Source organism: Pinus tabuliformis, chromosome 2_2 (assembly GCF_031772625.1).
Source record: "Pinus tabuliformis cultivar Carrire ecotype Pingquan chromosome 2_2, CPIR1, whole genome shotgun sequence".
Lineage (NCBI taxonomy): Eukaryota > Viridiplantae > Streptophyta > Pinopsida > Pinales > Pinaceae > Pinus > Pinus tabuliformis.
In genome coordinates, this window is record NC_142300.1 from 605,200,391 (window position 1) to 605,227,774 (window position 27,384).

The following is a 27,384-nucleotide window of genomic DNA, read 5'->3' on the forward strand; positions in this document are numbered from 1 at the left end:
AGATTTCCATTCGTTATTGCTTTTTAATACTTAGGGTATTTAAAATATTGATGGAGGTTTTCTAAATAAAGTGAATTTTTTTTTAAATATTGGCTGAGGTTTTCCATTAATATAATTTTTTTTTAATTTACTTTTTATTTATAAGTTAGAGGTTATTATTCATTAATTTATTCCTAAAAAGGTTAGATAACATGTTATCCTTTTATTTTTTAATTTATGTTTTATATTTTTAATTTAAATTGTTTTGAATAATTTCTTAATTATATTTTATATTTTTAATTTAAATTAATTTTCAAAAAAGTTGTATATAATTATATAATTGTATTTTTTTTGTTTTATAATAGTATTTCAAAAAATATTTAATAGCTTATAAAATCACAACCGATGTTATGTACATAGCACTGTTTATACACAACACGAGATATACAACATCGACACATCACTGCATATAATACATGTACACAACACCACACGTACAACATGTACAACATATACACAACAGTAGTACTTCACATGGAGAGACCACACTCTCTCTAGCAGGCAACCTAGCTTCTAGGGGAAACATTCTTAGAGCACTCTAGTATTCACTTGGATTGGAGAAAGAAGGCAAAGGAAAGCGAGAAAGCACAAGGGAAAATTTGGATCAGTAACTACAGTTGGATTTCTTTGCAGTTATTGAGTTGTGTGTATGACTTCCTTGTTAGTTTTGGAATTAATGGTACATGCATCTCGCTTCTTAGTTATGTGTTGTCATTGGCATGGAGGATTCCCTGGATTGACAACGGTTTGAGCCTTGTCATTTCCTCGATATCCATGGTGTTGTGGGTTTCCCACTTGATTGTTTTATTATTGTTGCTCATGCACTTATGGTTGTGCTTTGAGTTACTAGTTCTTGGAGCCTTGGTTTGACAAACACTCTGGAAGTACTAGAATAGCTTGGGTTGAGTTACTAATCCTGGAGCCTTGGTTGGAAAAACGATCTGGAGCCCTTGGTGGGTTAAGTTACTAGTCCGAGAACCTTGGCTGGATAAATTCTCTATAGCCTTGTGGTAGTTGTGGGTTGAGTTACTAGTCCTAGAGACTGGTTGGAACAAACACTATAGAGCCCTCGACACCTTGGGTAAAGACCGATTGTCACATACCCCGGTAACCTCGCATGTAAAAGTAGGGAGTTAGAATTTTTTTATACAATTACCACAAGTAATTAATCAATTCACAACTCCACAAATCATCACTAACCATTAGATATACTATTCATTAGTACATCAAGTAAATTGCCATCAAAGACAGTAAGTTTCATAACCATTGCATAACCTTTAACCATCACTGTAATAACATAAACTGTCTCATGAATCCATGCATCCATTTCTTGATATCCTTAACCATGTTAGATAATCATGTACTAAGACATTATGGTTGTCACATCAAATAAAGAACCATCATCATTAAGGACCCATCATTATCAACGGACACATAAGGCAATCACATCAATCACACCATCGAACACGGATATACCCTGGAAACCCCGTAGGGTGAAAACCAGCAAACGTTTAATCTTATTATTAAATGCTCGTGAGGGTTTTCACCCCTCACTCAATGGCTTATAAGGGATTCCATCCCTTAACCATTGTATTAAAATCTTTACAATGAATTATCATTAAGTTGTCACATAACTAGCTAAAAGCTAATACAATTTTCATGTAATCTTTTATTTACATACCACCACATGCAACATTCCTTGTGGCATAATTGTTCTAGCAATGGACAATACTGCAGCTTGAACTCATCTGCATGGACGAATAATCCTTTTCCTGCCAATGTTAAACATTACTTTCCTTTGGCACCAACCGCCATCTTTTCCTGTCAATGCTGTTGACAACAATCTTGGCAACAAGATTAGTTACAATATCAGTAATTCATTAAACAACCTCTAAAAATGATCTTTTATCATCTACTCATCTGCATGAGCAAGCATAACATACTAACTAACTAGTACATCTATTCAAGTAAATTCTTGTTCTACTTGTCACAAGGCTTATTCACACTATACAGGTAATTGTTTCTGCACCTTTGCACATGCGTTCCTTTCACATAGTTATTTTTCAAGAAATTAACATAGTTTCTCTAACATATAAAGAACACATCTCCATAACACCATCACTGTTCTTTGAGCATCCATTAGCTTATCTTAATATCCCTTCTTTAATATATGCAATGCATATAATCTTTTCAAGAAAGAAGTATGGATTCATTAAATACTTCCTTAACCAAGAAAACATATAAATTATTCAGTCTTTTACCACATACATTAACCTATTTTCTTTACCAAGAAAATATATAAAAATAATCATCTTTTACCGCATGCATTAACATGTTTTCTTCACAAAAGGAATATTTATCCTTACTCTACATGTAATAATATACTGAAATCACCATACTAGGGTCATTTAAGTAAAATCCCTCCTTAGGTTATTTAAGCAAAAACCCACTTTAGGTTGTTCTAGTAAAACCCTACTCCCTTTACCAAGAAAAATAGTATGAGTTTTGTGTAAGGACAAATTCCAAAGCATCTTCACTTATATTACATTCCAAGAAAATGACAAATCACACCAGATTCACATGTAATCTTTATAATAAAATCTACACATTTACTTAGATTTTGTTTGCCTATTTTCTTTTCAAGAAATAGAATCTAAATAATAGATTTTGTTTGCCTATTTTCTTTTCAAGAAATAGAATCTACATAACATGTGTACTTATGTTTCTCTGGAATTTGTCAAATATCTTTAAAGCATTCTCATAAAAATTGCTCACTTCTTAGTTGAAGAATAACAATTTACTTAAATTCCATGTGCAATAATTATTCATATTGTATCTTTTCTTTTCAAGAAATAGAATGTAGATAATATATGTATACCTATCCTTCAGAATGAAAGGGAGTAAACACATAATTTGCAAGTTACTTATATGTACTTTTGCCTCACTCCAACAGGCAGACTTGCAGATTTTAATTAGGATGAGACATCTCTTCCCGCTAACCACTGTTAGGAGACAAAAGCTGAGCCGCTAAACTTCCCAGGTCTGTCATTTCTTCATTCAATATGCATTAATGAAGCGGTTCCCTTTCGATGCTGCATCAGGTGCGGATTCTTGCACTTTGGCTTGCAACATCATTCTAGCATCACATGCAGTCTATAGAGCTTCCAGTAACCTGAGATAGAGCAAGGCGAAGAGAGGATAGAAGGGAGGTTAAGCTCCCAGCAACACCATAGGCATCCTTCTTGAAAATCTGTAATGCCATTACTAGATCAGGAGAAGCTTTGGAAGACAGCAAAACTTCATTCCCCACTTGTTGTTCGACGACTGAATTCTTGATATTTTCTCCTGGAATAGCGATGGCTTCCGCTCCTGCATTTTAGACAGTATGCTCCCCCTTCCCTGTCCATTCCCTTCGCTATCCACCGTCCCTCCTTTTCTTAATTCATCCTCAATTTAGTTTCCTGAATATCAAGAATCAGTTTTGTAACTGATTCGTAATTCTAAAATTACTTTTACGCAAAGTTATTTATTGTAGGGATATTACATACTCCCCCCTTAACAAGAACACCGTCCTCGGTGTTCATCTCTCGTTGGAAACTTAGATTTTACTCGTGATATAACCATATAAACCACACAAAAAGTGTTTCTTCCTCATTACTTACCATCTACTCTTGAAAATAATGAGCACTTTCACATAAGCATTTTAATAGTGGTTGGACACCTCTTCAACCCTCCATGGTAAGTAATTTCTGTAATATATGACTAACAAATTCAATCGCATTAGTCACTATATTTGAGTCAAATGAAATACGTTTGACTGACAATCAATTGTGCAATGCTAGATGATTTCTAAATCACGGTACTTTCACAAGTACTTAAAGAGCACTAACACTAATCATCAAATGATAAATCACTGCTCACGTGCACACTGAATGAATTCTCACTAAAGACATCCGCAAAGTGCTTCTAGATGTACCAAAAGAGCACCTAGCTCTCTAATCATCAAAACAGTCAATCACTGCATCATTTGAAAATGGTATTAGCCCCTACTAAGACTTCCACAAGATTAGTAATACAACAAAGGAATTAAAATTTCCTTCAAGATTAATGATACAATAAAGGAATTAAAATTTCCAATAACTCCTTATTGAGTACTAAATTCATAAACGTGCATAACATATTTTACGGAACTATATATAGAATTCATCTTCAACACATCATATAGCTGATTCGTTCATTTCTTTAGCTATGAGCACCCTAATAGGCTAAAGAATTCCCAACCCATGGGAACTGGTTTCCACAACCAAATCGAGTCATTTTCACATCCAGACAGTTTCTTTGATAGAGACCTTACCAGGTCTAACATGGAATTCCACTGGCCAACCAGCTCAAGAATTCCAGGGAGAGGAAATCTGGGCAGACAAGTACCATCAACCCCTCCGGGCAGGTAGCTGCCATCAACCCAACTCCGGGCAGACAAGTACCATCAACCCCTCCGGGCAGGTAATTGCCATCAACCCAAGGCATTCCAGCCTTTCACAATCCGGGCAGACAAGTACCATGAGCCCCTCTGGGCAGGTAACTGTCATCAACCCAAGGCATTCAAGCCTTTCTCAATCCGGGCAGACAAGTACCATCAACCCCTCCAGGCAGGTAACTTTCATCAATCCAACAATCCGCAACTGTCTCGCATGTTAAATTTCTCCTTTATTACTCTTTCTCAAAGTGATTTACACAATGAACCATATGAACATTATTATTAGCACAACAAACATGCATGTATACCATGCATTTACACTTAACCCTCAACATGGGTCCACAACATCTAGATTGATGGGAACCATATCTATCATACACGTTGTATGCATGCAAATTTCCCAAATAACATAATTCATGCATATCATATAACATCATTCTTTCTCATTTATGATTGCATTTCACATTGCAGCAATTTACGTGATGAGTTTTCTTGTTGCCATTAAGCTACCACTACTTAATCCCATCAGCAACGTTAGTTCTAAATATGCATCAGTTAACACGTATTCAATTTCCAAGAATGTGCATGCATACAATATTGTAATGTATAAGAGCATATGCAAATACTCATTAATGTATAAATGTCAACAACAGTTGAGTTAATACTCTCAGCATTCCCAATTTTGCCATAGTCTGTTGTTCCAATTCAAATCATCATTAATGGAGTATTATCTTACGTTTACTATGCATTGTTAATGTAATTAAACATAATCTCTCTAACATACAAATATCATAACTCTATATCACAATGACTAATCTTTGTGCATACCATTGCTTATCGTATAAGCCCTTCTTTAATGTATGCAACACCTATTCCCTTCACTAGAAGGCTACCATCATTTCATACAACAAACCACATACCTCTTTCTTAAAGGAAGTCATTTTAACCTCATTCTTCTATCTTCCCTTTCAGGGAATTATTAAATATATCCATCTTTATGCATAAAAATCAAGATACAGAACAAGATGTACTCATCCATCCAAAATCAAGAAATCAACATAACTTATCTAGCAAGACAATCTCTTCAAAAAATTATTGTCTTCAAGAAAGTTAACATGATCACTTTCTCTATGTACACACAAAGTCATAATTCCAAAGTCACAATAGCTACCATTATGCAACATGTCTTTTCCTAACACAATTACTTTACTTCAATGCACATAGTTCTTTCCATGAAACAAGTAAGGATTTTGTTTCTTGTATGAACACTATTCTAATGTGTCTTTAAAGGAAAGAACCTCTATTTTTATTTTCAAGAAAAATTCTCATAAAATCCTTCATCTTCATACATGAAGTATGCATACTCTTAGGATGAGACTATGTATATTATGTAATATACTCTTTCTTCAAGAAGTTAGAAATGAATATCTATGTGCCTAGAAGCACATCCTTAGCTATCTTTTATCATGCATGTAATGCATAATCATTTCACTAAAACTTAGAAACTAACTAGAATCATAATGCAATTAGCATATATATATTTTCCAAGAAACTTTTTTTCAAATAAAAATACATACTTTAATTCAAGAAAACTTGGCCACCTTCCATGCTATGTCCTCAGGACATTTATTTGCCTCATCTTCTTTTCTGAAGAAGATACTTTGGCTATTTTTAGCAAGAATTTTATTCCAAGAAAAAATGACAAGAGACAAGCCTTTCACACACAAGACTCACGTGGAGTCTTTCTAATAGGAACTACCTATTTTCTTTACCAAGAAAACATACAAAATAATCAATCTTTAACCGCATGCCTTAACACATTTTCTTTACCAAGAAAATCTATAAAAGAACCATTCTTTTATTGCATGCATTCAAATACTTTCTCTACTAAGAAATCATATAAAACCTTCATACGTGTTCTTCAAGAAAGTGAGCAAGATACTTATCTTATCCTTGGTTCAACATGCATAACTAACAAATTAAACCACCCTTACCGGAAGCAATTGCTCTACTTATGCAATTAGAAGCATAATCTCCTAAGTGTCACACATGCACCCGAGTTACCACTTGATGCTAGATGCAACAACTATCATAACCCTACTATGTGACCATTTCAGAATAATGAGTTCAAGGAGACATTACAAAAATCATTAACATCAACACACTATAGTTATCATTTTCCAGTTCCTTAAGCATGGTCAAGGGAATACTCATATGCACATCGAGCGCTATCTGGTCATCACCAGATTTAGCATCTTCTACAAGATTCTGGCACTCGAAGCTTGCGCTATCTGGTCACCACCAGACTTAGCGATTTCTTTTTCCCATCTCCATCTATCCCTATAGCACGGTCTCCTTCCTACTCCTTGCTTCCATTTCCTTTGGAAGCATCTATAGTTGGGGAAGGTAATTAGAGTTTACTGACAACTGTATTAACACAAGTAGTCTATTTATGAATAATTATCACATGTTATTATACCATGAATGGGTCCTAGAAATGTTACCCACTGAACATGCCTCTACAATTAACTTCACACTGGAATGCAACATGCATACGAAATCCATCATTCCCATAGTAGAGATAAATTCAACCATCATTAAATCAAGGCTCCAATGGTTTTTATCTCCCAACAAGTAATGATTACCACAAACACATACCATGCTAATGGATTTCAATTAATTAGAGGGTAATCATCATTAAATCTATTAAGACATAAGCATATACTATTCATCATGCATTCTCATGGTGAATAAAATTAAGAACTCTTCTCATGAACAACTGGACTATAGCACAGAGAGAGTAAAAATCTTCATACACACATTCCATGCATGTGACATCAATCAACCTTCACTTATTTTCGAATTGTAATAATCTTAAGTCCAATTGAATTAATGCATATAAGTTATATGGGTTAGTCATACAACACTAACCAATCTCACTACCAATCGTCTTCATGCATTCATGACAAGACTGAATCAAAAGTTAGTTATGACAACCATGTCTCGCTGCTTGACTCAATGCATGTTTTCATTATCTAAGGGGTTCTTCTAATGTCCTTTTAAAACAATTTGTCATCATATTCAAGGATGTTCCCCATAATTTATATTCATGCATTGACTCATTAAGTTTCGTTCATTGTAACTTCAATTTTGTTTAATGAATGTATCATTGTTATTACCATATTTGCAAATCAAAAGCTGGTAGTTCGTTGTCACTTTCCTCAATGAATGTTCAATATTGTTCTTACTTGTAATGAGTGTTTAATATTGTTCGTAAGTGCGACAAAAGTTTCATTGTCTTTTTCCCTCATCAGGAATCCAATGTTATGAATGTAGTTATGCAACAACTTTATTACTTACTACACAAAGCAGTTATAAATATGAATCACACATATCATGCCAAAATAGTGTACTATGTAAATCAATATGTGAATGACTACTCATACCTGAGTTAATGCCCACTAACGGCGTGTCTCAATTTCTTTTTCCGCTTACCAATTCCCAAAGGCGCCAGTACTGCAACCTTTAGCTCTGATACCACTTGTCACATACCCCGGTAACCTCGCATGTAAAAGTAGGGAGTTAGAATTTTTTTATACAATTACCACAAGTAATTAATCAATTCACAACTCCACAAATCATCACTAACCATTAGATATACTATTCATTAGTACATGAAGTAAATTGCCATCAAAGACAGTAAGTTTCATAACCATGGCATAACCTTTAACCATCACTGTAATAACATAAATTGTCTCATGAATCCATGCATCCATTTCTTGATATCCTTAACCATGTTAGATAATCATGTACTAAGACATTATGGTTGTCACATCAAATAAAGAACCATCATCATTAAGGACCCATCATTATCAACGGACACATAAGGCAATCACATCAATCACACCATCGAACACTGATATACCCTGGAAACCCCGTAGGGTGAAAACCAGCAAACGTTTAATCTTATTATTAAATGCTCGTGAGGGTTTTCACCCCTAACTCAATGGCTTATAAGGGATTCCATCCCTTAACCATTGTATTAAAATCTTTACAATGAATTATTATTAAGCTGTCACATAACTAGCTAAAAGCTAATACAATTTTCATGTAATCTTTTATTTACATACCGCCACATGCAACATTCCTTGTGGCATAATTGTTATAGCAATGGACAATACTGCAGCTTGAACTCATCTGCATGGACGAATAATCCTTTTCCTGCCAATGTTAAACATTACTTTCCTTTGGCACCAACCGCCATCTTTTCCTGTCAATGCTGTTGACAACAATCTTGGCAACAAGATTAGTTACAATATCAGTAATTCATTAAACAACCTCTAAAAATGATCTTTTATCATCTACTCATCTGCATGAGCAAGCATAACATACTAACTAACTAGTACATCTATTCAAGTAAATTCTTGTTCTACTTGTCACAAGGCTTATTCACACTATACAGGTAATTGTTTCTGCACCTTTGCACATGTTTCCTTTCACATAGTTATTTTTCAAGAAATTAACATAGTTTCTCTAACATATAGAGAACACATCTCCATAACACCATCACTGTTCTTTGAGCATCCATTAGCTTATCTTAATATCCCTTCTTTAATATATGCAATGCATATAATCTTTTCAAGAAAGAAGTATGGATTCATTAAATACTTCCTTAACCAAGAAAACATATAAATTATTCAGTCTTTTACCACACACATTAACCTATTTTCTTTACCAAGAAAATATATAAAAATAATCATCTTTTACCGCATGCATTAACATGTTTTCTTCACAAAAGGAATATTTATCCTTACTCTACATGTAATAATATATTGAAATCACCATACTAGGGTCATTTAAGTAAAATCCCTCCTTAGGTTATTTAAGCAAAAACCCACTTTAGGTTGTTCTAGTAAAACCCTACTCCCTTTACCAAGAAAAATAGTATGAGTTTTGTTTAAGGACAAATTCCAAAGCATCTTCACTTATATTACATTCCAAGAAAATGAAAAATCACACCAGATTCACATGTAATCTTTATAATAAAATCTACACATTTACTTAGATTTTGTTTGCCTATTTTCTTTTCAAGAAATAGAATCTAAATAATAGATTTTGTTTGCCTATTTTCTTTTCAAGAAATAGAATCTACATAACATGTGTACTTATGTTTCTCTAGAATTTGTCAAATATCTTTAAAGCATTCTCATAAAAATTGCTCACTTCTTAGTTGAAGAATAACCATTTACTTAAATTCCATGTGCAATAATTATTCATATTGCATCTTTTCTTTTCAAGAAATAGAATGTAGATAATATATGTATACCTATCCTTCATAATGAAAGGGAATAAACACATAATTTGCAAGTTACTTATCTGTACTTTTTCCTCACTCCAATAGGCAGACTTGCAGATTTTAATTAGGATGAGACATCTCTTCCCGCTAACCACTATTAGGAGACAAAAGCTGAGCCGCTAAACTTCCCAGGTCTATCATTTCTTCATTCAATATGCATTAATGAAGCGGTTCCCTTTCGATGCTGCATCAGGTGCGGATTCTTGCACTTTGGCTTGCAACATCATTCTAGCATCACATGCAGTCTATAGAGCTTCCAGTAACCTGAGATAGAGCAAGGCGAAGAGAGGATAGAAGGGAGGTTAAGCTCCCAGCAACACCATAGGCATCCTTCTTGAAAATCTGTAATGCCATTACTAGATCAGGAGAAGCTTTGGAAGACAGCAAGACTTCATTCCCCACTTGTTGTTCGACGACTGAATTCTTGATATTTTCTCCTGGAATAGCAATGGATTCCGCTCCTGCATTTTAGATAGTATGCTCCCCCTTCCCTGTCCATTCCCTTCGCTATCCACCGTCCCTCCTTTTCTTAATTCATCCTCAATTTAGTTTCCGGAATATCGAGAATCAGTTTTGTAACTGATTCGTAATTCTAAAATTACTTTTACGCAAAGTTATTTATTATAGGGATATTACACCGATCTAGGTTGTGTTGGTGATGTCTGAGCATGAGGTGGAATCGATGATGGTTGAGGTGGTTTGGAATTTGGAAGAATCGGTTTGGTTTTGGTTGGTTTATTCCATATGATCGTACATTCATGTTTGAAATTTTTATGAATAGTTAATGAATGCATCAGATAATAGATATTATTGGAGCTATTATGAGAGTTCATTAGACCTTCTTGGAGAATCTCAAATAAGTTCCAGGCCCCTATGTTCAGATATGCATTCATTACTTGTAGATTTCATGTTCACCATATGTTTGACGAAATGATTGTCATGGTTAGGCTTGGTTAGATAAATTTATTTACTAAGTTTTTTATGAATGGATTTGTGTTGATGTTATATATAATTCTAGAAAGTCTCACTAAGTTTTGGGCAGTGTTTGGGAGACAAGCCCTGAAAAGGTGGAAATTATTTTGGGGACGTAGGCTTAGAACTAAGCAATTGGGTGAGATGGATGTTGATGCTATTTTGGATCGGTTTGTACATATATTTAAGGTTATGATATTCATGTATGAGGTGATATAATTGTGATATTGTGTCATAATAATATGGACTGACTTGTGCAAATGTGATAGCCTCCCCTGAGATACATTGAGGTATGAGTGTGATTATGTCATATGTTTGGTTTATCTAACATGATATGTTTACAGTTTGTCTCAATGTTTGATTAATTTCATTATATGTGTATGTGTCTATAATATTGCATGAAAGAATTATCTTGTTTTAAGATTATTTTACTATCACAATATGTGTTGGGACAACTAATATGCACTTGAGTGTAAGTCGGTGCTAGTTGTAGTATTATGATTAATGACTGTGAGTTGATTATGGCATGACTATCAATCTTGGTAAAGGTTGATTTCAAAGTAATATACATTATGTCTTGATCTTGGAACATGTGACTGACATGTGTAACATCTGGTTTCATGTTATGGGGGATTCATCAAGGAATTGGAGTCCCTTGAGAGATAACATATGTATGTGTTCAGTTACAAGGAAGTATGCTCAACACAACAAGGTAAGGTAACAAGTATATTGTTACATTTATGTGTGCACTAATAGCTACGTGTTTATGGAAGTATGATGCAAGGGATTGCATGGAAAAATAGATGGCCATGGAATCTTGGAGAAGGGTGAGGTTGATCTTTCCCTTGGAGGCATTGGGAACCCATGGGGTTGAGTCCTGGTTCTTTTTTACTAGTCTTGTGATTTCGATGCTTTGTGATCTATTTGCACTTGATTTGTAGTTTATTTTATGTTTGTTGCATGGCCATGCACTTTTCTTGTGGTATTATAATGTTTTTGGTTTTTCATGGTTTTCTTCATGTTCTTTCCTTTTATGTTTTGGGGGACTAGGGAATTCATTGGGGAAAGAGGGAAGTTAATGGAGCTTGGGAAGCATTAAATGAAACCCAAGAGGTAATGTAAGACTCGAATGAAGCTTCGTGCATGAGTAAACGATAGTTGAAGGAAATAATATGATAGTCAGTTGGATTGGTTGGGTCCATTGGGATAAATGGATGGTGGTAGGACATTCATGAGAAATGTGACGGGAAAGGTAAAGTGAATGAATCTAAGGTATTAGATGTGTTGGCTATGTTGAGAATTGTCCTTCTCAATGTTGTGGATGTCATGGAGGGTAAAGAGAGTTATCTTAGCCTTGACCTTACAATAATAGGTAATTATGTTCAGAACTAGATTATGTTGATGTTTATATATGTATACATGTATGTGTGTATGTCATTGTCTGACAGGGTTGTTAGGGATCATGATTATTTTATGCTAACGATTATATATATGTAAGTATGTATGTCATTGTCTCACAAGATTGCCAAGGATCATGCTTTTGGAGGAACAATTTCTTATGTAGGTGAATGGCATGAAGAGTTACTTGGCTTTGTGAGGAATCAAGTGGGAAGAATAACCTGGAAGATCCATGAGGTTAATATTGCATGGATGAGATTTGATAATGTATGCTTGTACTATGCCTATGTTGTTTTATGGATAGGTAATGACAAAGGATACATCGGCTAAATCAAATCATTGTGATCGGCGACATGTTGGAACATGAATGGAGAGTGGAAAGACCCTAGAAGCTAGGTTCCCTGTGAGAGAGAGTGTGGTCTCTCCATGTGAAGTACTACTGTTATGTATATGTTCTACATGTTGTACGTGTGGTGTTGTGTACATGTATTATATGCAGTGATGTGTCGATGTTGTATATCTCGTGTTGTGTATAAACGGTGCTATGTACATAACATCGGTTGTGATTTTATAAGCTATTAAAATATTTTTTGAAATACTATTATAAAATAAAAAAATACAATTATATAATTATATACAATTTTTTTAAAATTAATTTAAATTAAAAATATAAAATATAATTAAAAAATAATTCAAAATAATTTAAATTAAAAATATAAAACATAAATTAGAAAATAAAAGGATAACATGTTATTTAACCTTTTTAGAAATAAATTAATGAATAATAACTTCTAACTTATAAATAAAACTTAAATTAAAAAATTTCATATCGATGGAAAACCTCTGCCAGTATTTTAAAAAAAAATTACTTTATTTGAATAACCTCCACCAATATTTTAAATACCCTATGTATTAAAAAGGAATAATGAATAGTAATATCATAAATGTAACTCATGGAAGTGCTTTTAACGAAATTCAAAATTTTATTTTTACGTACCTTCCGGGAGTAAAAGAAACTAAACCATATAAACTATACATAATAAATGATGCTATGATTAGAATGTCGTGTATTCTGATAGGAGGATTTGGTGTTCAATCTTAAATATGTATCATTGTATTGTATAAAGAGCATTTCCCAGAGACTTGAAGATCCGGAATGCGTTTAGTGATAACCTTTGTTTTGGAACGATGCTTTGGATCGTTGTATGAAGATGCGAGATCGTTGACATTGTGGTTTAAATCTCTTTGCATGTTATATTGAATTGGATGCAATCTTCCATCATCTACAAATATGACCGTGAAGTCGACAAAGAATACGAGAGAAATTAGCCTTAATACGACCGATAATTAATACGACAATTAATTAATTATCATTCTCCAATTTATTTAAATTGTCCCTGCACATATGTAGGATTTCAAAAAACCTAACCGTTATCTTTATATTTAGAATAAAATTTGACAACCTAGAAAAAGAAAGGCACACCAATTGCAAACCCTGAAAAAGTAAGATACATGAAGAGGACAAGCCGAAAAATCCTGATATACATTATCTTCGAATTTTATTTCGCTCCTCTTGACGTGGTGGTAGTCTGATGTGATCAGTATGAGACAATGCTCACCTATTTCATCTCTGTGTTTGTCTATCCTTATGTTTCTGTGTCTCTGTGTGGGTTTGCATGTATGTCATTATTATTTTTGTTTGTGTGTGTTCCTTTTGGGTGAAATTAAGTCTGTGAGCCACAAAGCATGAAGCAGAGAAGGGAAAATTCCTCAAGCAGAGGTATTTCAGTACTATTCTATAGCCTAACCAAACCATCCAATGCAATCTCCATGACACTTCTTGATGGATGGATGAGGTGAGGTAGATCTCGTTTCCATTTTTTTTATTAAATATCTTTCATTTTAGCATTGTGAATTTACTGGGCAAGCAGTTTTAAGGTACCTAGCAGTTACTTCTCAATACCTTCTTTAATATACCTCGAAGTGATGATGCTATTGTGTGGTGATAGGTATTTGGTTTAGTGATATGTGATGGTCTCGGTATGTGAGTTATTGATTGATTCAATGTGATAATGATTTAGACTTAGTTTTTCAGTATTTTGAGATTTGTATGTAGGTAGTCTTCACGAGAAGTGCGCACATACAAAGGTGTGATTCATAAGCGTAACTTATACCTTATGGCATATGATTGATCAAGATTTGAAGTGGCATTATCTAATTTATGTGATGTGAATGGTTATGCACTGATATGATATGTTATGAATTAGTTTGATCTAGTTCCACTGGTTGATTAAGATTCAGTTACTACTTTGATGATTCAATTGGTTCCGTGATTGAGTGATTTGATATAGAATTTATTTCATAAATGTTATTTAATATTGAGCTTAAATGATGGAAGTGCATCTAGTCTAAAAATATGATGAAAAGTGGCCTACAAGTTTGATGTTTTGAGTTAGTTTAATCCAGTATGAAACATTATGAAACGTGGTTCACAAAAGAGCTAAGGGTTGGAGCCTTGAGTTAGGGAGTCAAGGCTTTCTTCTATTGGTAGCTGGTAAATCTATTCAGGGGTAGGAGATCCCTTCCAATGGGTGTTAGTAAATGAGATTAGGGGTTTGCAACTCCCTTCTAGTGGGTGTTGGAGAATGAGAGAATGTTGTAGCCTTATGTAATTTGCTTCATGCATAGTGGTATGAGTCTGCTCCAGTACAATATTGTAATATGATTTCCCCTATAATAAAAGAAGTAGATATATACGATGACAGTTGTGGTTTTCTCCTACTTTTGGTTTCCACCTAAAATCCTAGTGTCCTCATGTGTTGTTGTGCTTCTTATCTGTGATGGTTTATTCTGCTCGTATTGTTCATGGTTAATGTTTAATTAATTCCTAATGAATTAATGATGCAATGGTTCAAGTTAAATATATTGTGAAATAAATAACAAGTTAGTCAAATGGGTGTATGATGTTTGTCTTCATCGTAGTTGTGTGCATACGTTATTGTACTTAATGACAGTAGCATACAGAAATTTGAATAAGAAATTGAAAGGTTTATGTGAGTTTTAAAATATTGATTCATCGGCCCCCAGTATTTTTTCCAACATCCATCGATTCTCTAGAATGTATATTTTGTAGGCCTTTGATGACTCGTTATAACAAAAAAATATGATTTCTTTCCTAAAGGATCAAGATTGTTCCTCTTATATTTAAGAACATGAATATATATAGGAGAACCAAACATTCTCATGTGTCCAACCTGTGGCTTCCTTTCAGAGAATGTTTCTTCAAGATCCATACCTACTATAACTTTACGAGGGCTTCTATTTTGAATGTACATGGTTTTCAGTGATCCTTCAACCCGTAAAAAAATAGAAATTCCAAATCATGCATGATGTCCTTGACAGACTCTTCAATTGACCTATTCTTTAATTTTTCTACACCATTATAATATGGATTATAGGATGCAATTAGCTCCCTTGTAATCTTATTATGCCTATAGGCTTGTGTGTGGTATAGATCGAAGTGCCATATAACGCTTAGTATGTGGTATTTAACAGTTGGTAAATTCATCACTCACCAACACATTGTGTAATGGACTAAACCACTAGGAAACACTCATTTCATTAACTTAGTACAAAGTTTTATAGTTCAACATAATTTAGTGTGGAATTATGCAACAAATATTTATTTTACTATGTTGCTTTTAGTAATTATTTAATGGGAAACCAATAATAATATAAATTCCATTTAACCAAAAAGAGGTTCTATGACAATACTATGCAAATACCTAGCTTAAAGTTTGGTACTAAGAAAATAACAATAATCTCACAATAATGATTAGCTAGATGTAACATCATTATTTAATTAATTACATTTAGTCTCATCTCATGTATAGGTCCATACCTTTACAATACATATAGCGCAATATATTTATGGAGAATGTAACTTAGTTCAATTCAGTTTATGAAAGAATTTGAGTGTAAGTATGGAGGTAACTTAGTGATCTCTTTACAATATATAATCTAATATAAATTATACATAGAGAGAGAAATTTAAATTAATTGGGTTTATTTTGAATATTTTGGAGTAATGGTTATTATTCTCTCCCCTCAAATTTCATTCTTGAAAGTGATTTATAAAAATGATATGATAAAATTTTTCATAATAGATTTTAACATTATTTTTGAGTTTAATCCTTTTACTATTTAGATAGAAAAATCAAGTAAACTCATATTAATGGTCATGAAATCCCATCATGCTTGAATGCTATTTTTTTCTTTTTAAAATATTTTTTGCATTTAATAATTATATATAATGGCATAAATAGGATAATTGACGTAACTCGGGTAGTTCAATTGGAAGCCATGGGATCTAAGAGTGGTTGTAATAGTAGTAGTTGTTGAAACTTCACTAGTCATATTTTCCTAATCATTATATTCGATTTAAAAAATCCAATCTCACATGATTAGCATGAATAAGCACTTACCACTAGAGATAGGTGACTAGTATTTTGATGGTCAAAAGCACAAAGAGGAGTTATGGAGGTGAGCTTCATTGAAATAATCTATAAAAAAAACATTTCCAAATATTAATATAATAAAAGTGAAGAAATGAAATCCGATTACAAATTTAGATATGTTATTTCTGACCATTTTAACTGAAGTAATTCATACCTTTATCTAGCTTTTCAAGGACTACACATAGTTGATGATTTCCTCTAACACAAGTGTAAGCTAGTATATAACATACAACGTAATAATAATTTTCAATTCAATCGCTCAAACAACATTAATCGTTAATTCAGCCATCTTTAAAAAAACTATCGACTCAAAAAACAAAACCATATTGATCCGTCATTAATTTAGAAATTAGATTTAAGTCATCAATTCAACAAATATGAGAAGAGAGAAGATTTTTTTAAGCTCTCACTAGCCTTTATAATATTTAAATGACAACATAAGAAAATATTCCTTTTACAAAATTGTGTCACGATAAATAACTTTTATCTTAATGCACCTACTGCCTTTTCTATATATGCATTTTATTGATACTTCAGCTTTTTTAGTGTTGTGAAAGAAACTATGTAAAAAGAGCAGCAATATTACACTTTTGATCAACCAAGAATAAGGTTTTGTACAAAATTCATGCGATCACTATTCTATGGCCTTTTGACTTACATTTCAAATATATTATGCATCAAACCAATAAATTATTAATGTTTTATACGTATATATACCCTTTCCTTCTAGTTACGACTGTCTATAAACTATGCTCTTCTTGATCTCATGTGGATATAACCCTTCTGAGAATACAATGTTGCATTTGACCTCTACTTCTTCTTTGCTATTGTTGATGATCTCAAAATCCTCAGGATCGTGTATGAGAATTGGTGGAGTTTCATGTTCACTTAGGTCACGAGATGTTCTAGTCAACAAGATCGATGCATGGAAACACTATACAAGATTAACAACCAATGTTAGAAAAGTGTGAAAACGCTGAAAAAATTCAATCGAGTGAAACATTGAATACAAGGTAAAGAATGAATAAATAGAGCTCATATGCAAAAAGAAGTCATGGAAATGATGTTGCATGAGTGGATCCATAAAAGCATTAATTAATTGTAGACAAGTTTTCCTCACTCCATTGCAAATACGAAGATAAATTAGTGTTGAAAATCGGGCACCTGTGGGATCCATAAAGGCATCATGCATTTCTCGCAGATATATTGTTGTATGCAAAAGACCTAATATAGGATATCCCACTGAATAAACCCCTTTTCCAATTCCAATAAAGGCAATAGTTGTTTGTGCATTCCATGAAAGGATAAGATGTATGGATATGACAATTGCTCGACAAAATGGTTTGGTTAGTCATTGTACGCCATTATTCAAATCTGAGGAACCCTAAGGTATTGTGTCATACACCTCACCCGTCACACACATCATCATAGCAACATCAATAAGCCAGTGGCCGTGGTGTAGTGGATTTGCACATAATGACGTATCTCTACTGATAATGGTGATTGTATCCCCAGATGCATAGTCAAGGTGGAGAATGAGGCCAATGTGGTAAAGGAAAGTGTGGTTGTTAATGGAATATTTGATACTTGAAGGAAAATGTTACTTATTGGCAAGTCTTTTCACGTGCACATCATATTGTGTTCGAACTTTTTTTAATTTAGGGAAATGTTGTTCTAAAAATTATGTGTGACAAAGCAAATTCACCAGCCCCCATTTGTCAGTTTTAATGATGAATATTGCATCCTTTCATTTAATTCTTGTTTTACAACGAAGATTCACTTTATTCTGTGCATGATACTTTGGAGATAGGCTTCTGTCTTATAGTGTACTCCACCTGCAGATGATGAAATAACAAAATATAAGTAGTGAACTCTATGTTTCGACATTAAATTCCACTTGTACTTTAGACATGAGGTTTTAATCTTACACTATGCCCCACCCATAAGTAAAGAGAGTGGAACATTATTATTGTGCAAGATTTGGTTGATATTGAATTGTTACTTTCTTAGCTTATTTCTCTTTAATGAGTTTAAAACCTAATAGCTTATCTTAATTAACGTGTTAAAATAATGAGATTATATTTTACAAAAATTAATTAATCTAAAAAAATTTAAAACCATTACTAATTAAACTTCTAAATATTATGTTTAAAAAAAAAAAATTAATGTATTAAAATAAAAGTGTTTAAGGTTTGTTGTAATCTTCTGATTGTTATTTTAGAATTGAATTAGTGATGTCAATTACAAGTGGAAATTATATGCAAGTGGAAATTTTATTGAGTATCACCCCTTGGAATAAGATTTCTCTAATAGTATCAAATGGATGTTGATGCTATTTTGGATCGATTTGTACATATATTTAAGGTTATGATATTCATGTATGAGGTGATATAATTGTGATATTGTGTCATAATAATATGGACTGACTTGTGCAAATGTGATAGCCTCCCCTGAGATACATTGATGTATGAGTGTGATTATGTCATATGTTTGGTTTATCTAACATGATATGTTTACAGTTTGTCTCAATGTTTGATTAATTGCATTATATGTGTATGTGTCTATAATATTGCATGAAAGAATTATCTTGTTTTAAGATTATTTTACTATCACAATATGTGTTGGGACAACTAATATGCACTTGAGTGTAAGTCGGTGCTAGTTGTAGTATTATGATTAATGACTGTGAGTTGATTATGGCATGACTATCAATCTTGGTAAAGGTTGATTTCAAATTAATATACATTATGTCTTGATCTTTGGAACATGTGACTGACATGTGTAACATCTGGTTTCATGTTATGGGGGATTCATCAAGGAATTGGAGTCCCTTGAGAGATAACATATGTATGTGTTCAGTTACAAGGAAGTGTGCTCAACACAACAAGGTAAGGTGACAAGTATATTGTTACATTTATGTGTGCACTAATAGCTACGTGTTTATGGAAGTATGATGCAGGGGATTGCATGGAAAAAGAGATGGCCATGGAATCCTGGAGAAGGGTGAGATTGATCTTTCCCTTGGAGGCATTGGGAACCCATGGGGTTGAGTCCTGGTTCTTTTTTACTAGTCTTGTGATTTCGATGCTTTGTGATCTATTTGCACTTGATTTGTAGTTTATTTTATGTTTGGTACATGGCCATGCACTTTGTTTGTGGTATTATAATGTTTTTGGTTTTTCATGGTTTTCTTCATGTTCTTTCCTTTTATGTTTTGGGGGACTTGGGAATTCATTGGGGAAAGAGGGCAGTTAATGGATCTTGGGAAGCATTAAATGAAACCCAAGAGGTAATGTAAGACTCGAATGAAGCTTCGTGCATGAGTAAACGACAGTTGAAGGAAATAATATGACAGTCAGTTGGATTGGTTGCGTCCATTGGGATAAATGGATGGTGGTAGGACATTCATGAGAAATGTGATGGGAAAGGTAAAGTGAATGAATCTAAGGTATTAGATGTGTTGGCTATGTTGAGAATTGTCCTTCTCAATGTTGTGCATGTCATGGAGAGTAAAGAGAGTTATCTTAACCTTGACCTTACAATATTAGGTAATTATGTTCAGAACTAGATTATGTTGATGTTTATATATGTATACATGTATGTATGTCATTGGTTGACAGGGTTGTTAGGGATCATGATTATTTTATGCTAACGATTATATATATGTAAGTATGTATGTCATTTTCTGACAAGATTGCCAAGGATCATGCTTTTGGAGGAACAATTTCTTATGCAGGTGAATGGCATGAAGAGGTACTTGGCTTTGTGAGGAATCAAGTGGGAAGAATAACCTGGAAGATCCATGAGGTTAATATTGCATGGATGAGATTTGATAATGTATTCTTTTACTATGCCTATGTTGTTTTATGGATAGGTAATGATAAAGGATTCATCGGCTAAATCAAATCATTGTGATCGGCGACATGTTGGAACATGAATGGAGAGTGGAAAGACCCTAGAAGCTAGGTTCCCTGTGAGAGAGAGTGTGGTCTCTCCATGTGAAGTACTACTATTATGTATATGTTCTACATGTTGTACCTGTGGTGTTGTGTACATGTATTATATGCAGTGAAGTGTCGATGTTGTATATCTGGTGTTGTGTATAAATGGTGCTATGTACATAACATCGGTTGTGATTTTATAAGCTATTAAAATATTTTTTGAAATACTATTATAAAATAAACAAAATACAATTATATAATTATATAATTATATACAATTTTTTAAAAATTAATTTAAATTAAAAATATAAAATATAATTAAAAAATAATTCAAAATAATTTAAATTAAAAATATAAAACATAAATTAAAAGATAAAAGGATAACATGTTATTTAACCTTTTTAGAAATAAATTAATGAATAATAACCTCTAACTTATAAATAAAAATTATATTAAAAAAATTTCATATCGATGGAAAACCTCCGCCAATATTTTAAATACCCTAAGTATTAAAAAGCAATAATGAATGGAAATATCATAAATGTAACTCATGGAAGTGATTTTAATGAAATTCAAAATTTTATTTTTACGAACCTTCCGAGGAGCAAAAGCAACTAAACCATATAAACTATACATACTAAATGATGCTATGATTAGAATGTCGTGTATTCTGATAGGAGGATTTGGTGTTCAATCTTAAATATGTATCATTGTATTGTATAAAGCAGATTTCCCAGAGACTAGAAGATCCAGAATGCGTTTAGTGATAACCTTTGTTTCGGAACGATGATTTGGATCGTTGTATGAAGATGCGGGATCGTTGACATTGTGGTTTAAATCTCTTTGCATGTTATATTGAATTGGACGCAATCTTCCATCATCTACAAATATGACCGTGAAGTCGACAATGAATATGAGAGAAGTTAGCCTTAATACGACCGATAATTAATATGACAATTAATTAATTATCATTCTCCAATTTATTTAAATTGTCCCTGCACATATGTAGGATTTACAAAAACCTAACCATTATCTCTATATTTAGAATAAAATTTGACAACCTGGAAAAAGAAAGGCACACCAACTACAAACCCTGAAAAAGTAAGATACATGAAGAGGAAAAGCCGAAAAATCCCGATATATGTTATCTTCGAATTTTATTTCACTCCTCTTGACGTGGTGGTAGTCTGATGTGATCAGTATGAGACAAGTCTCACCTATTTCATCTCTGTGTTTGTCTATTCTTATGTTTGTATGTCTTTGTGTGGGTTTGCATGTATGTCATTATTATTTTTGTTTGTGTGTGTTCCTTTTCGGTGAAATAAAGTCTGTGAGCCACAAAGCATGAAGCAGAGAAGGGAAAATTCCTCAAGAAGAGGTATTTCAGTACTATTCTATAGCCTAACCAAACCATCCAATGGAATCTCCATGACACTTCTCGATGGATTGATGAGGTGAGGCAGATCTCGTTTTCATTTTTTTTATTAAATCTCTTTCATTTTAGTATTGTGAATTTACTGGGCAAGCAGTTTTAAGGTACCTAACAGATACTTCTCAATATATTCTTTAATATACCTGGCAGTGATGATGCTACTGTGTGGTGATAGGTATTTGGTTTAGTGATATGTGATGGTCTCGGTATGTGATTTATTGATTGATTCAATGTGATAATGATTTAGACTTAGTTTTTCAGTATTTTGAGATTTGTATGTAGGTAGTCTTCACGAGAAGTGCGTACATACAAAGGTGTGATTCATAAGAGTAACTTATACCTTATGACATATGATTGATCTGGATTTGCAATGACATGATCTAATTTATGTGATGTGAATGGTTATGCACTGATATGATATGTTATGAATTAGTTTGATCTAGTTCCATTGGTTGATTAAGATTCAGTTACTACTTTGATGATTCAATTGGTTCCGTGATTGAGTGATTTTATATAGTGATTTATTTCATAAGTGTTATTTGATATTGAGCTTAAATGATGGAAGTGCATCTAGTCTAAAAATATAATGAAAAGTGGCCTACAAGTTTGATGTTTCGAGTTAGTTTAATCCAGTATTAAACATTATGAAACGTCGTTCACAAAAGAGCTAAGGTTTGGAGCCTTGAGTTAGGGAGTCAAGGCTTTCTTCTATTGGTAGCTGGTAAATCTATTCAGGGTTAGGAGATCCCTTCCAATGGGTGTTAGTAAATGAGATTAGGGGTTTGCAACTCCCTTCTAGTGGGTGTTGGGGAATGAGAGAATGTTGTAGCCTTATGTAATTTGCTTCCTGCATAGTGGTATGAGTCTGTGCCAGTACAATATTGTAATATGTTTTCCCCTATAATAAAAGAAGAAGATATATACGATGACAGTTGTGGTTTTCTCCTACTTTTGGTTTCCACCTAAAATTCTGGTGTCCTCATGTGTTGTTGTGTTTCTTATGTGTGATGGTTTATTCTACTCGTATTGTTCATGGTTAATGTTTAATTAATGCCTAATGAATTAATGATGCACTTGTTCAAGTGAAATATATTGTGAAATAAATAACAAGTTAGTTAAATGGGTGTATGATGTTTGTCTTCATCGTAGTTGTGTGCATACATTATTGTACTTAATGACAGTAGCATACAGAAATTTGAATAAGAAATTGAAAGGTTTATGTGAGTTTTAAAATATTGATTCACCGGCCCCAGTATTTTTTCCAACATCCATCGATTCTCTAGAATGTATATTTTGTATGCCTTTGATGATTCGTTATAACAAAAAAATATGATTTCTTTCCTAAAGGATCAAGATTGTTCCTCTTATATTTAGGAACATGAATATATATAGGAGAACCAAACATTCTAATGTGTCCAACCTGTGGCTTCCTTTCAGAGAATGTTTCTTCAAGATCCATACCTACTAGAACTTTACGAGGGCTTCTATTTTGAATGTACATGGTTTTCGATGATGCTTCAACCCATAAATAAATAGAAATTCCAAATCATGCATGATGTCCTTGACAGACTCTTCAATGGACCTATTCTTTCATTTTTCTACACCATTCTAATATGGATTATAGGGTGCAATTAGCTCCCTTGTAATCTTATTATGCCTATAGGCTTGTGTGTGGTATAGATCGAAGTGCCATATAACCCTTAGTATGCGGTATTTAACAGTTGGTAAATTCATCACTCACCAACACCTTGTGTAATGGACTAAACCACTAGGAAACACTCATTTCATTAACTTAGTACAAAGTTTCATAGTTGAGCATAATTTAGTGTGGAATTATGCAACAAATATTTATTTTACTATGTTTCTTTTAGTAAATATTTAATGGGAAACCAATAATAATATAAATTCGATTTAACCAAAAAGAGGTTCTATGACAATACTATGCAAATACCTAGCTTAAAGTTTGGTACTAAGAAAATAACAATAATCTCACAATAATGATTAGCTAGATGTAACATCATTATTTAATTAATTACATTTAGTCTCATCTCATGTATAGGTCCATACCTTTACAATACATATATCGCAATATATTTATGGAGAATGTAACTTAGTTCAATTCAGTTTATGAAAGAATTTGAGTGTAAGTATGGAGGTAACTTAGTGATCTCTTTACAATATATAATCTAATATAGATTATACATAGAGAGAGAAATTTAAATTAATTGGGTTTATTTTGAATATTTTGGAGAAATGATTATTATTCTTTCTGCTCAAATTTCATTTTTGAAAGTGATTTACAAAAATGATACGATAAAATTTTTCATAATAGATTTTAACATTATTGTTGAGTTTAATCCTTTTACTATTTAGATAGAAAACCAAGTAAACTCATATTAATGGTAATGAAATCCCATCATGCTTGAATGCTATTTTTTTCTTTTTAAAATATTTTTTGCATTTAATAATTATATATAATGGCATAAATAGGATAATTGATGTAACTCGAGTAGTTCAATTGGAAGCCATGGGATCTAAGAGTGGTTGTAATAGTAGTAGTTGATGAAACTTCACTAGTCATATTTTCCTAATCATTATATTCGATTTAAAAAATCCAATCTCATATGATTAGCATGAATAAACACTTACCACTAGAGACAGGTGACTAGTATTTTGATGGTCAAAAGCACAAAGAGGAGTTATGGAGGTGAGCTTCATTGAAATAATCTATAAAAAAAACATTTCCAAATATTAATATAATAAAAGTGAAGAAATGAAATCCGATTACAAACTTAGATATGTTATTTCTGACCATTTTAACTGAAGTAATTCATACCTTTATCTAGCTTTTCAAGGACTACACATAGTTGATGATTTCCTCTAACACAAGTGTAAGCTAGTATATAACATACAACGTAATAATAATTTTCAATTCAATCGCTCAAACAACATTAACCTTTAATTCAACCATCTTTAAAAAAACCATTGACTCAAAAAACAAAACCATATTGATCCGTCATTAATTTAAATTGGCCTTTTGAATTACATTTCATTGAAATTTAATGGATATAAATATATTATGCGTCAAACCAATAAATTATTAATGTTTTATACGTATATATACCCTTTCCTTCTAGTTACGACTGTCTATAAACTGTCCTGTTCTTGATCTCATGTGGATATAACCCTTCTGAGAATACAATGTTGCATTTGACCTCTACTTCTTCTTTGTTATTGTTGATGATCTCAAAAGCCTCAGGATCGTGTATGAGAATTGGTGGACTTTCATGTTCACTTAGGTCACGAGATGTTCTAGTCAACAAGATCGATGCATGGAAGCACTATACAAGATTAACAACCGATGTTAGAAAAGTGTGAAAACGCTGAAAAAATTCAATCGAGTGAAACATCATACAAGTTAAAGAATGAATAAATAGAGCTCATATGCACAAAGAAGTCATGGAAATGATGTTGCATGAGTGGATCCATAAAAGCATTAATTAATTGTAGACAAGTTTTCCTCACTCCGTTGCAAATACGAAGATAGATTAGTTGAAAATCGGGTACCTGTGGGATCCATAAAGGCATCATGTATTGCTCGCAGATATATTGTTGTATGCAGAAGACCTAATATAGGATATCCCACTAAATAAACCCCTTTTCCAATTCCAATAAAGGCAATAGTTGTTTGTGCATTCCATGAAAGGATAAGATGTATGGATATGACAATTGCTCGACAAAATGGTTTGGTTAATCATTGTATGCCATTATTCAAATCTGAGGAACCCTGAGGTATTTTGTCATACACCTCACCCGTCACACACATCATCATAGCAACATCAATAAGCCAGTGGCCATCGTGTACTGGAGTTGCACATAATGACGTATCTCTACAGATAATGGTGATTGTATCCCCAGATGCATAGTCAAGATGGAGAATGAGGCCAATGTTGTAAAGGAAAGTGTGGTTGTTAATGGAATATTTGATACTTGAAGGAAAATGTTACCTATTGGCATGTCTTTTTACGTGCACATCATATTACGTTCGAATGTTTTTTACTTTAGGGAAATGTTGTTCTAAAAATCAGGTGTGACAAAGCAAATTCACCAACCCCAATTTGTCAGTTTTAATTATGAATATTGCATCCTTTCATTTAATTCTTAATTGATTTCAAGTTTTACAACGAAGATTCACTTTATTCTGTGCATGATACTTTGGAGATAGGCTTCTGTATTATAGTGTACTCCACCTGCAGATGATGAAATAACAAAATATAAGTAGTGAACTCTATGTTTCGACATTAAATTCCACCTATAATTTAGACATGAGGTTTTAATCTTACACTATGCCCCACCCATAAGTAAAGAGAGTGGAACATTATTATTGTGCAAGATTTGGTTGATATTGAATTGTACCTTTCTTAGCTTATTTCTCTTTAATGAGATTAAAACCTAATAGCTTATCTTAATTAACGCGTTAAAATAATGAGATTATATTTTACAAAAATTAATTAATCTAAAAAAATTTAAAACCATTACTAATTAAACCTCTAAATATTATGTTTAAAAAAAAATTAATGTATTAAAATAAAAGTGTTTAAGGTTCATTGTAATCTTCTGATTGTTGTTTTAGAATTGAATTAGCGATGTCAATTACAAGTGGAAATTATATGCAAGTGGAAATTTTATTGAGTAACACCCCTTGGAATAAGATTTCTCTAAAGTATCAAATGGAAATGTCTCTACGGAGGCAGAATGGTGAAAGAATGGACATGAATGTTGGCTGAGCAGAAAGAATAAATAAAATGAATATATTTTAGATTAAAAATTCCACTCAATGTTTTCAAGATATTATTAAACAAACTTCAATATTTCGGGTGAGGCCAATATTCTATAAAGTTTAACCTCTAACCATTGGTTGGGCCACTAACCATAAACGAAGAAAAAAATCATGTATGAATAGTGAAGTCTATAATGAATTTTTCCTACTTACATCAGTATTGCTCACTTAATGCTCAAACGAAATGATTCTGTAACACCCCCTAGCTGATTATCCATGTAAAAAAAATATAAGATGAAGGTAATGGGACACATATTCTAAGACGAATGGTGAGAAGTAGGTGTCACTTTCGGTTTATTTATGGTTAAGGATATTGGCAAAGGAAATGGAAAAGAAAAAAATGTATTAATTGGCATTTATTTATGAAAATAATGGAAAATAGGAGAAAAGGAAGGTTAAAGGTCATAAAATT